A 14065-nucleotide genomic window follows, 5' to 3' on the forward strand; every position below is an offset into this window, starting at 1 on the left:
AGTTTCTTACTTTGAATCTCAGAATTTCATATAAGTTGTATTATCAAAATACCATGAAACCTTGAAATCCTTCCAATGGGATATTAGTAACTGAATATTTGAGGACTGATTTTAACAATCTCTCTCTCTCTCTCTCTCTCTCTCTCTCTCTCTCTCTCTCTCTCTCTTTCTCTCTCTTTCTCTCTCTCTCTTTCTCTGTCTATCTGTGTGTGTGTGTTTGTGTTTGTGTGTGTGTGTGTGTGTAAACATGTATACAAATGAAAACCATTTCACTTTTGATATGGATAATTTGTAAATAGGTCTGCCATAAATTATTCTTCATTCATGGAGTATAGAACTTCAGTTTCTTAAAAGATTCTGTGACTCAGAAATGTCAAAACTTTGGCTTCACAAATTCATATGTATGTTTCTTTGCTGAAGCAAGAGCTTCTGAAAATGGCATTTAAGATTGATTTACTCAGTAGGACAGAGGGGTTAATTTCTACTTTAAAAAAGTGACCATGTATTAAGAAAATACCTATTGGTTAACTTGTATTATCTATTAACCAACCATCAAAAATCTAACATTTAGTTTGGACTTTGAATCACTAGCTCTGTACTTTATGGGAGCTATATTTTCTAAATTTGAAATTGCAGTGTTTGCTTCATTTTAAGAGGCAGAACTTCTTGGCTTTTTTGATTCCAATTAATCTTGAAGGTGAAGATTAATAATACTCTGTCATGTATGAAAATGCATATATTCTTACATTTGACTCCACCAAGATCTCACATTTTTGTAGATATGTAAAAATAAATTATCATTTAATACATGATTCTTTTAATTTTACATTTTGTAATAGAGTATCAGTGAAGTTAGGTATCTACTGACTTCAAAATGCACAAGTCAGCACATTTTCATTAAAAGTTTAGCCAGTAAACACATCATGTGGAAGACTGACGTCTAAGAAGCTGCACATGAAGAGTATATTAAAATAGACTGTTTTCTATTTTGAAAGGGGCATAATGATGTAACTAGCACTTAAATAGTACTGCTTATTGCTAGGTGAAGAATTCTTGGCCATCATTAGAAAACCTGCACTGGTACATTTTAATTTTTCAACGTTTAATATAGGGCCAACTGCTTCAAGACCAAGGAGAACGTTTAGGTGTAAATATAGCATGCAGCCATTCGAGGATTGCAGTATTTGTGTGAGTGAGATGCATTGAACAACATGGGTAAATTGACTTTCTTGAGCTGAGAAAGCAGCAACGGATAACCTTTACAATCAGTGAAGACATTGACGGTTTTACGTGTTTTGCCTGTGTCATTAATAGTCATAGACAATTCATATGAGAAAGAAAATAACGACTAATAGTTATTAGCCATTAACCGTGAATTTTACCTAAGCCATTTTACCTAAGCGTTAGTATATATCTTAAGTTTGTAAGAACTGGCCTTGTAGGAATCAAGAGATAATTCAGAGCCATTAAAAGTATTCAAAGTGTCATGAATTTCTGATGACTTAGGGAAAGAAGAATTGAGTCACTGAAGAAATATCTTGCAACAGTTGTCTTAGAGAACTAATAATAGTGTTTCAGGTTTCCTGCTGTTTACATAATGTTTCATCATATTAAATTTACAGGTCCCACATCAAGTGAAAGAGATAATTGTGGAGGTTCTTCATGCGGAAAGTCAGTCTTTTCCTGCAGGCATGACCATATATAACAAAAAGATAATGCTTATGCAACTAAGAATAGGTAAAGGAAAAATGAAAAACTAGTTTATTGTTGTGTTAGTGATGAAATTCACGTAAGAAAATGGAAAATTTTTAGGTCAACAATTAAGTGGCATTTATTACATGCTGTTGTGCAATCTCCGTCTAGTTCCAAAACCTTTTCATGGCTCCAAACTGCAAGTCTCTTACCAGTTAAGCAGTCCCTTTCATTTTGTCTTTTCCCTCAGCTGCTAGTAACCAACACTCTGTTTTGTTTGTGAACTCACCTGTTCTGCATACTTCACGTTAATGGGCTTGATCAATGTCTACTCCACTTTTATATCTGTTTTCTTTCTGCCTGATATCCTGAAGTTTCATTCACATCATTGCACTTCACTTTTTACATAAGCTGTTAACCCATTCTTTGGTTTGAGTGTTTCCTCTACACTGTTTTGATGCACACATGTTTATTTGAGTACAGTTACTGAATTGTCAGTATGTATGAGTAATAACTTTTGGTGTTTATGTTTTGTTTTGTTTTGTTTTCATTCTTGAGGCCCCATCACATTTCTTCTTAGTAGCTGCATTATTTTCCAATCCAACAAGTATTGATTCAGGGTTCCAGTTTACTTCCACCCATTCACGGTCTTGATATTTCTAAGATTTTAAAATGTGTAACCATTTAAGTATGGCTGAAATATTTTATCTCACTTGGGCTTTGAAATGTATTTTCTGAATAACTAATTGTGAGTACCAGATCCACTTGTCTTTTGGGTATTTTCATATTGTATTTGGAGAAGTGCCTAGGCCTTTATATATGTCTGGCCTTTATTTCATTTAAGCTGTAAGTAAGTTATGTTTTTGACACTAGAATTTGACAACTTAAAATTTGTTTCTTCAACTTATGCAATCAGAAGTAATCGAAGTTTCCGAGACAACGTGGAACATGCTTTGATGCTTACACACTATGCATACACTGATGATGATCGTTCCAGACAGGATACACATTTCACTAGAGGATATAAGTATTATAACTTTTTTTTGGTTTTGTCCAATAGATTTCTTAAGTAGTTCATACTGACACTGTCAAATCTTCTTTGTTTTTTCTTTTTTTAATTTAGTGATCATGATGGCTACAGAAGGCACCGTGGTAGAGATCATTCTGAACAACGTAGTAGAAGTTCTAACAGAGAATCATATCAGACTTACAGTAAGGCTCCAAATTTGATTTTTAAAGTACAGAATTATGTTGAGTAGACCAGATTTTTTAAAAGGGAAGATATAAAGGAAAAATGTAACATGTTTAAATACTGAGAGTTTTGGACTGTGGAAAGCTTAGGGAAGTGTACGAAACTTAGAGCCTCCGTTAATTGTCAGAAAATGTGACTGGCGTTTAATTCAGAATATAATTCCTTAAGCTTGAAAATACTACTCTTATGCGTCTTTTAAATAAAGCCTTTTGAGCAATGCAGAAATAAATATTATCCTGTCAATAAAGACAGATGAATGCAAGTATTTCCAAATAACACTTTATCTGATTCATGCTTTAGTGATGCCAGTAAAAATGTTTAACTGTATTTCAAAATAAGTTCTATGATTTTATTAACCCTGCAGGGACCTCTCATGGTGCAGCACCTGCACAAAGGCCTAGGAAGACTTACAGTGGAAGCAGTTGCCCTGATTACAACAATACACAAGATAGATATGGCAGAAGTCGGGACAAGTACTCAAGGGGCCATGGTGATTTCTCTTCCAGTGTTCGTGAGCATAGTGGCAGAAAAGAACCAATGTGTCCACCCTCTGTGGAGACAGTGGACCGTGCTTCTCCTGAAGCACATCGTAGCTCAAGACACGGGACATCTACGGGGAATGATGGGGGAAGACGAACTGAAGAAGGAGACTGAAGGTGATACTAAAAATCATGATTATTTCATGACAAAACTTGCGTTGAATGGAAAATTAATATGTTGTTTCTGCATTAGTACCTGAGTACCACTATAAGAAATACGTTGTTTTTCAGGGGAGAGGCAGATACTCATTTTCTCCATGAATATTTTTGAGGTATTAAGATAAAAACTTATTTTTTGAAAGTAATTTTACAACTGTTAGTGCTAATCGAACTGAAAACTATTCTGATTTGATGTAATGTCCGTTTAAAATTTTCAGAATAAAATGTTACATGTAATATCAAATGCCTGATTTCATTGCTACACAGGTTTAAAAGCAAATTATATAGGAATGTAAACTCTGGTGTTGACAATTTCATTCATTTATTTGCCCCTAAGTTGATAGAAAAATAGACATCTCTTAAGTTTCCATTGGATTCTGTACACATTTCTTATCTGAGCTGTGTTTCTTTAGTTTATACCTGTATTCCCACCACTTTGGGAGGCCTAAAAAGGTGGGTGTACCTAGAAGGTCAGGAGACTGAAACCATCCTCGCTTGCAGAGTGAAAGCCAGTCTCCAATAAAAATACAGAAAATCAGCCAGGTATGGTGGCACATGGGTGTAGTCACAGCTACTTCGGGGGCTGTGTCAGGAGAAGTGCTTGAACCCAGGAGGTGGACATTGCAGTGAGCTAGGATTGCACAACTGCACTCCAGCCTGGGTGGCAGAGTGAGAATGTGTCTAAAAAAAAAAAAAAAAAAAAAAAAAAAAGTAGCAGTTTGGCCAGGGAAGGTGGTTCACTCCTGTAATCCCAACATTGGAGAGATCACAACGTCAATTTTCAGGTCTTCAGAAAGACTACTGAACTAAACTCAAACTAAAATATTTGTCCTTAAAGGTATATTAAAGCACAAAGGAAACCATTAGGTTTGCTTGTTGCTAAAGTTTAAGGTACCCAGAATGTTCTCCTTGTAGCATTCTGTGACTAAAGGGGACAAAGGTTATAAAAAAAATATTTTCCACCTTAATCAAAAGTGAACCAGCTAAGTTTTCTAACTGCACACCTTAACGACATTAATTGTTCCTATTCAGTGGAAAATAAATTTCTTTCAGGAATTAACATTAATTCTTTCTTGAAATATTTGGCAATGGTTTTAAGTAAGTGTTTAGCAATATGTTCTCACAAATAGGAATGATCTGGAAGGGCTGGGGTTTTGTGAAGTTATTTTTATTTTATTTATTTATGTATTTATTTATTTTGTGATGGAAACTAGCCTTGTCATCTAACCTAGGGTGCAATGGCTTGAACTTAATTCACTGCAGCCTCCATGTATTGGGTTCAAGCTGTTTTTCTTCCTTGGCATCTTAAGTAACTGGGATTTCAGGTGTCTCCCAGCACAGCTGGTTAACATTTTGTAATTTTTGTACAGACAGCATTTCACCCTCTTGGCCAAGGTGGTCTTCAAACCAGGATCCACCCTTTTCTGCCTCCCCAAGTGCTATTAATACAGGCATAAGCCACCATGCACAGCATATCTGATTTCCACTATGCTCAGCCTATCAGATTTAATTTAATATGAATAGGAATGCTTTAAAAGTCATCCTTTCGGGACAGTTAGTTGTATAATACATTAGCATAAAGATTAATAGTGCAGATTGCTTAAACATCTAAGATATTATCGAGTAATCAAAATAAAATGGGTGGTGGAGAAATGTGATGATGCTATCAGATAAAAATGTTTGGAACCAAGTAAGTAAACCAATTAATTTACTTGATCATACTACCTAAAGAAATGGAATATATAAAGATTAAACATCTAATTAATGGATTAATATATAAAGATATAAATAACTATTAAAATATGTAAGAATGCTTACCTGAGTGTTCTATAGTTTTCCATTGAAACAAAACTTTTATAATCCATAGTGTTTAGAAGTAACAAACTAATCTACAGAAGGAGGTATTTTCATGAGAAAATATTGACAGGATTTGTTTTTTAGTGTAAAAAAGGCCAAACAATTTTAGAAAAGGTACCATTTTTGAGTTTTGGGTGGGTTATTCATGTTGCGATATTTCATGTTGATTCACATATGAAGTAGAATTCTGAAGATTAAATAAAAAGATAAAACTCCCTAGTCCTGTGTTTTCACAATGGCAGTTCAAGATCTAGTGTCTTTTCAGGTGTGATAACTCAGGTCTTTAATCCCAGCATTTTGCGAGGCTGAGACAGGCATTGTGCTTCACCTGAGGCATTTGAGACAACGGCTGGGCAACATGGAGAAATAGAGTCTCTATGGAATAGTCAAAACTGGCTGCATTTAATTGTGCATCAGTGTACTTTTTGCTTTTTGGGATGTTAAGGCAGGAGGATAGCTTAAAGATGTGAGGGCCAGTCTACAGTGAGCTTGCAAGCTGGCTCCACTGCATTTTATTTTTGGAGACAGAGTGAGTCACAGTTTTAAGAAAAAGTGTCTATTATATTCTGACCCTAAGAGTAGTTTTCCTAAATTACCTCCATGTGGAATTCATTCATAAGAATTTAATAAAATGGGAAACAGAAAATAAGCTGTGAGATACAATCTCAGCTCACTGCAACCTCTGCCTCTCGGGTTTAATGGATCCTCCTGCCTCAGTCAGTGAAATGTGGTGAGGTGCAGCGGCTCGGGCCTGTAGTCCCAGCAGTTTGGGAGGCTGAGGCAGGTGGTTTACTTGAGGTCAGGAGTTTGAAGCCAGTGTGGCCCCCATGGTAAAACCCTGTCTCTACTAAAAATACACACATTAGAGGCAGGGTGCATTTGCTGATGCCTGTGGTCCCAGCACTTTGGGAGTCTGAGGGAGACAGATCATGAGGTCAGTAGTTGTAGATCAACCTGACCAGCATTGTGAAACCCTGTTTTTATTAAAAATACAAACAATTAGCTGGGCGTGGTGGACTGCACCTGTAGTGCCAGCTACTCAGGAGGCCATGACAGGAGAATAGCTTGAACCTGGGAGGTGGAGAGGTTGCGGTGAGCCGAGACTGGGCCAGTGCACTCCAGCCGGGTTGACAGAGCCAGACCCTGTCTCAAACAAACAAATGAAAAAAGTGAGTTGCCTGAATTCATTCTCAGGGTCATGGTACCTGATCTTAAGCTCTCCTGAATGCTGAGAAGATGGAAATAGCATAGTAGAAGGTGCTTGTAGTCCCAGCTATTCCTGGGGGCTGAGGTGAGAGAATCCCTTGAGCCCAGGAGGTTGGGACTGCAGTGAGTCAAGATTGAACCACTGCACTCTGCCCTGGATGACAAAGTGAGACCTAGCTTTGAAAAAGGAAAAAGGATATGGAAATTCCATTCGATGAAGAAAGTAATTAAAGCCCACACTTTAACTGCGAAATTGCTCCATTTTTTTTGTTCCTTTTTTTTTAGAGGGTCTGATTATGTGTCCCAGAATGGAGTGTAAGGGTGTTATCTCTGCTCAGTGCAGCCTCAGACTCCCGATGAATTCAAGCGATTCTCATGCCTCAGTCTCCCAAGTAGCTGACATTACAAACACCCACCACCCCAGTCACCCAGGCTGGTCTGCAATGGTGGGATATTGGGTCACGGCAACCTCCACCCCCTGGATTCAAGAGATTCTCCTGCCTCAGCCTCCTGAGTAGTTTGAATTATAGGTACCCACCACCACGCCGGGCTAATTTTTGTATTTTTAGTAGACACCAGGTTTAGTGTCATTGGCCAGGGTGGTCTAGAACTCCTGACCTCAGATGATCCACCTGCCTCAGCCTCCCAAAATGCTGGGATAGCAGGTGTGAGTCACCATGCCCAGCCCAAATGTTCCAAATTTGTAAGTGACATGAACACATGTTGCTAATACTTATAGCCCAGAGGATTCAAGAAATTAAGATTTTTCCTGCTGGCAAAGAAATTCTAATAGCCACGTATCCCTTGAATATTAACTCGTTATTCCACTTCTAATATATATATATATATATATGTTTTTTTGTTGTTGTTGTTGTTTTGTTTTTTTGTTTTTTTGTTTTTTTGGTTTTTTTTTTTTTTTGTGATGGAGTTTCACTCTTGTTACCCAGCTGGAGTGCAATGGCACAATCTCGGCTCACCACAACCTCTGCCTCCTGGGTTCAGGCAATTCTCCTGCCTCAACCTCTTGGGTAGCTGGGATTACAGGCACATGCCACCATGCCCAGCTAATTTTTTGCATTTTTATTAGAGACGTGTTTCACCATGTTGACCAGGATGGTCTAGATCTCTTGACCTTGTGATCCACCCACCTCGACCTCCCAAAGTGCTGGGATTACAGTCTTGAGCCACTGTGCCCAGCCTCCAGTTTTACTATTTTTTGTGTGTGTGTGTGTGTGTGTGTGTGTGTGTGTGTGTGTGTGTGTGACAGTGTCTGGCTCTGATCACCCACTGGAGTGCAGTGGTTTGATCTCAGATCTCTGCAACCACCACCTCATAAATATGATTCTCCTGCTTCTGCCTCCCGAGTAGTTGGCATTATAAATGCCTCCCATGGCTAATTTTTGTCTTTTTGTAGTACAGATGTGTTTCAGCAGGCTGACCAGGTTTATATTGAACTCTTGACCTCAAGTAATTTGCCTGCCTTGGCCTCCCAAACTGCTGGGATAATGGGTGTGAGCCACCATGCCCGGCCTCCAGGTGGCATATCTTGCTGATAGGTTTATTACCTGAATGAGCCAATTTCATAATAAAGAAGGACAGTATCTCTTTCCAGCCACACAGAGTGTCACAGATGAAATGAAATCGATCTTCAGTATGCAAGGTAGTCAGTGCATTCTGGTTTGCAATTTTGACTAACCTGGTAAGAGGTGGGGCTGAGGAATTTCAAGCTGGTTTTTTTCGTTTTACTGTTTTTTTTTTTTGTTTTTTTTTTTGTTTTTGTTTTTTTTTTTGAGACAGAGTCTCATTCTGTCACTCAAGCCAGAGTGCCGTGGTGTGATCTCAGCTCACTGCAACCTCTCCGCCTCCTGGGATCAAACAATTCTCTTGCCACAGCACCCTGAGTAGCTGGGACTACAGGCACCCGCCACCATGCCCAGGTAATTTTTACATATTTAGCCTAGACAGGGTTTCCCCATTCTGGCCAGGCTCGTCTGGAACTCCTGACTTCGTGATCCAACCACCACGGCCTCCCAGGATGCTGACATGACAGGCATGAGCCACTGTTCCTGGCCACTGTTTTGTTTTTTAAACAAAAGCACTATTGCATGTCTTATGAGTGCTACAGAAAACACATTGTAAAATATTTTCCACCCAATTATGATTCTTTATTGTGACAAAAAAAAAATCATGTACCAGAAAATCAGACCTTCTTTGTAAAATGTTGAATGTATATTACGGTTAGCATACATGCCCATTGCTGTCCGGCCAAGGAATAGTTGAAATTGATTCAAGTTCAGTCTCTCAGAATGTATAACACCTGTTGAGTGGGGTTTGCTTTTCTAAGCAAAATGGGCCTTTGAAAGGCCCATTTATCTCTTTCCTTCAACTTCTGGATGTGCTGAAGTACAGATAATCCTGTGGGTACAATTTACACTTACTGCTGCCTTCCACCTGAAGCTATCAGAGCATGTGATGACTTCTTAATATGGCACATCTGAAGGAAAACTCTGAAATGTGGCTAGGTGCAGTGGCTCAGGCCTGTTATCCCAGCAGGTTGGGAGGCTGAGGCAGGTGGATAACTTGAGGTCAGGAGGTTGAGGCCAGTCTGGCCCATGTGGTGGAACCATTTCTAAACTAAAATCACAAACATTAGAGGCCTGGTGTCTTGCCTCACGCTTGTAATCCCAGCAGTTTGGGAGGCTGAGGTGGGTAAATCACCTGACGTCAGGAGTTCAAGACCATACTTAACAACATTGTGAAATGCCATCTCAAGTAAAAACACACCAATTAGCCAGCTGTAGTGCTGGGTGCCTATAATCCCAGCTACTCTACAGGTTGGGGTAGGAGAATCACTCGAATCCAGGAGGGAGACACTGCAGTGAGCTGAGATTGTGCCATTGTACTCCAGCCTGGGTGAAAGAGTAAGACTCCTCTCTCTCTCTCTCTCTCTCTCTCTCTGTCTGTGTGTGTGTGTGTGTACACACACGTATATACTATATATACACAAATATATAAACACACACACACACACACACACACACACACACACACATATATATATATATATATATATATATATATATATATATATATATATATACAGACACACATATATATAAACTATTGTGCCAAGTTCATTGTTGCCAACTAAATGCTACCCTTTTCCACAAAAGCTTATTGTCTTTAACAATAAATTTTTTTAACATTGCAGTAGAGCACACATCATATGAAGTCTATCATTTTAGCCATTTTTAATAGTCCAATTCATTGGTAATAAGTACCTTGAAATAATTATGCAAACCTCATCATCATCCAGCTCTGGAATGTTTCCATCTTCCCAAACAGAAACTGTCCACATTAAAAACCCAATTTCTGGGCTGGGCAAGAAGGCTGACACCTGTAACCCCAGCACTTTGGGAGGCCAAGGTTGGCAGATCAGGGGATCAACAGATCAAGACCATTCTGGACACCAGGGTGAAAACCCATCTCTACTAAAATACAAAAATCAGATGAGCATGGTGGCACACAGCTGTAATTCCAAGCCACTTGGGAAGTTGAGGCAGAGGATTTCCTGAATCCAGGAGACAGAGGCAGCAGTGAGTCAAGATGGAGCCACTGTACTCCAATCTGACTGACAGAGGAAGACTGCACGTCAAACAAAGAGAAAGAAAGAAAACAAGAGAAACACCAGTTCCCCATTCCACCTTCCTACTCTCTGCCACTCAGTTCTAGTTTCTGTCTCTGAAATCTGTGCCTGTTCTAGACATTTTAGATAAATGAAGTCATAAGTCATACTCTATGTGGCCTTTCATGCCTGGCTTCTCTCACTCAGCCTGATGTCTTCAAGGTTCTTCCACACTGCCACCTGTGTTTGAGCCTCATCCCTTTTCCTGATTGTATAGTCTTCCACTGAGTGCACAGAGCACATTCTATCTACCCGCTCATCCATGTATTGGACACCTGTGTTTTTTCCATCTCTGGGCTGTTGTGAATCATGCTGCTATGTATGTGAGTATAGTATGTATGTTTGTAGTTTCAGTAGAGATGGGGTTTTGCCATGTTGTCCAGGCTGCTCTGCAACTCCTGACCTCAAGTGATCTGCCCACCTCAGCCTCCCAAAGTGCTGGGATTACATGCATGAGCCACTGTGCCCAGCCTCTGGTATACTTTATCCGAAGTATAAAAACAGATGAATACACTCACTAATCATTAGGAAAACTTTAATGAGTCTGGGCACGGTGGCTCACACCTGTAATCACAGCACTCTGAGAGGCCAGGGTCGGCAAATCACAATGTCAGGAGTTCCCAGCCAGCTTGACAAAGATGGTGAAACCCCATCCCTACTACAAATTCAGAAACTATCTGGGTATGGGAGTCACAAACCTGTATTCCCAGCTACTCAGGAGGCTGAGGCAGGATAATGGTTCTGGGAGGCGCGGGTTGCCAGCAGCCAAGATCGTGCCACTGTACTCCAGCCTGGTGACAGAATGAGACTTGGTCTCAAAAAAATAAAACTAAAAAAAGCAAATGAAAGGCACATTGGTTACCATCATATTTTGCCACTGTAAATAGCATAGCAATAGTTGTAGGCGTGCAGCTGTGCTTTTGACAAAACTTTTGAGAAGACAGTGAAAATGATGCTATGTGGTGGCAGATGATACCCGAAAAGGTTGAAGAACAATCCCGGCTTGAGATTCATCTCTGTGTCTTTGCGTCTTATAAGCCAGCATACAACCTGTCCAGGGAGAAGTCTAGTAGCAGGACCACGGAGGAGAGTCCCACAAAGAGCATCGCATATGGACGGATTGTAGAAAACTTCCTTTTTAAAGTTCATTTCTTCTTAAAGAACAAGTGTGCTCATAACTTTGTGAAGCCCTATCCTATATACATGTTAGACATGGTGTGCTTACAAGCACATACTAGGCTCTATGTCCTTGTACTTTAACCAAGATATCTGTGCTGGACTTGCTCACAGGCGTGTCCCAGCTCTACATTGCTTTCAGCTATTCAGAAAAGTTTTAACTTGTTAACCAATTGTGTTCTAGTTTAGGGGGTGAGGTCTGGCTCCAGCCAAGGGTGATCAGACACCGCAGCAAGGACGACCCCACATGTGTCAGGGATAATTGTGTGTGATTTCCTTTGTTCATTGTACTCTCATGGCACGCTGGCTAGTGAGGGTCCTCTCCCCGCAGCTCAGGAAGCAAAAATTGCATTGCTGAAAGGTCCTTTGTCTCAGTTCTGATTTCTCTTTCCGACACCGAGCATCTATTTCCAACACAGATATTCTCCTTCTCACAAACAGATGTCCCAAAGAGTGGTTGGGAGCCGCTGGGGAAACTGAGTCACTGTGCCCTGCCTCATGGGGTCCTCCCAGGAAGTCAGTCAGGACAGAGCTGTGTGGTGATGCCAGAGCTAATCCCACCTAACAGCTCCCTGGGAGGGAGCTTCCGACACCCTCGGCTTTCAAAGCCTCTGGCTCAGGTCAGAAATGCTGCCTTTTCCCAAAGATCAGAAAGCCATGTGTTTATTGGAGCATGTCTAAGCACATATCCATCTCTCCCTTTCCTGAAGTGAGGATTACCTGGATCGAAATGGGAACTGTGTCAGATGTCAGCTGCGAGGAGCCATCACCACGAACCCCATTTCTGAATGTATCCATGTAAGGGGGTGCCAACCTGTGCCCGGCTGCCACTTATTAATATGGGTTTCCACGTGCTTGGGTGGAGAGTCCGTCCTCAAGCCTCTCAGGCTGTCCCCCAGTTTCCTTGGTAACTAACTCCAAATGCGCCAAACCTGGGCTCCGCTGCTTCCCTGCTGTGGGAGGTTTGGGCACCGACTGGCCACGTGGCCACCTCCTCACCTCACCTGTCAACTCCGGGGTCGCGGCAGAGGGATTTGACCACGAGAGGCACCTGTCCCACGAAGACCCTTCATGCCATGATCACAGGGCTCTGCTAAACCCTGGGGATGACATACCCCCAGATCTGCCAGAGAGTATCTCATTCTTATCTCCAAAATCTACAGCGTGGAAGAAACTATGGATCTAGGTGTTGATTCCTTCTTGGTTTATTTGGTTCGTTGTTTTATATTATTATTATTATTCAGAAGAAACTATGGATGTATTTCTTCTTTCATTCTTATTTTATTTATTTAGTTTTATCCATTTTTTTGAGAAGAAACAAAGGATCTGTGTATGGATTCTTTCTCGCCTTATTTAATTAATTGATGTTACTTATATTGAGAAGAAATGATGGATCTATGTGTGGATTCATTCTTACTTTAAATAATTACTTTTATTTACTTTTTGAGAAGAAACTATTGATCTATGGATTCATTACTCTTATTTTATTTAATATTACTTATTTTTTTGAGGAGAAACTATGGAATTTGGTGCTGATTAATTCTTGTTTTATCTAAGTAATCAGTTTTAGGTTTTTGAGAAAAAATGATGGATCTATGTACGGACCCATTCTTAGTTTAACTAATTGTATTTTCCTTTTGAAAAGAAACTACACATCTATGTATTGATTCATTCTTTTTTATTTAATTAATGAATTTTATTTTTTAGAAGAAGTTATAGATCTAAGTGCTGATTCATTCTTGTTTTATTAAATTAATTTTATTTATTTTTTAAAAGAAACCATAGATCTAGGTAGAGATTCATTCTCACTTCATTTAATTTATTTATTTTATTTACTTTTTTGAGAAGATACGATTCATCTAGGTGTTCATTCCTTTTTGTTTTATTTAATTACGTAATTGTATTAATTTTATCAGAAGAAATTGTGGATCTAGGGATTCATTCATTCCTTCTTACTTTAATTAATTAATTTACTTTATTTTTTAGAAGAAACAACAGATGTAGGTGGTGATTCATTGCTGTTTTATTTCATTAACTTTATTCATTTTTTGAGAAGAAACTTTAGATCTACCTGTTGATTCATTCCTATTTAATTAATGAATTTGCTGTGGCATTCTCACTCTGTGTCACTCAAGGTTAGAGAATATTCCCAGTACATGACATACATATATATATATATATATATATATATATATATATATATATATATATATATTTTTTTTTTTTTAAGGAGGTGGGGAGATGTGGTATAGCTCTTGTTAGCCGAGACTGGAGTGCAGTGGTGAGCTCTCCGTTCACAACAAGCTCGGCTTCCTGGGCTCAAGTGATTCTTCTGCCTCAGCCTCCCAAGTAGCTGAGATTACAGGTGCCTACCACCACATGGAGCTAATTTTTGTATTTTTATTAGGAGAATCACTATGTTGGCCAGGTTGTTCTGGGTCTCCTGATCTTGTGATCTGTCCCCCTGAACCTCCCTAAGCGCTGGGATTACAGGTGTGA

At 39.5% G+C, this 14065-nt stretch overlaps 1 protein-coding gene across 1 annotated transcript in view; it reads left to right on the top strand.

The window, feature by feature from the left end:
• LOC141582961 (RNA-binding motif protein, X chromosome-like) overlaps positions 1-14065 on the top strand; it is a 48695-nt gene that overhangs the window by 4001 nt on the left and 30629 nt on the right. The window lies entirely within an intron of this gene.

Source organism: Saimiri boliviensis, chromosome Y (genome assembly GCF_048565385.1).
Source record: "Saimiri boliviensis isolate mSaiBol1 chromosome Y, mSaiBol1.pri, whole genome shotgun sequence".
Classification (NCBI taxonomy): Eukaryota; Metazoa; Chordata; class Mammalia; order Primates; family Cebidae; genus Saimiri; species Saimiri boliviensis.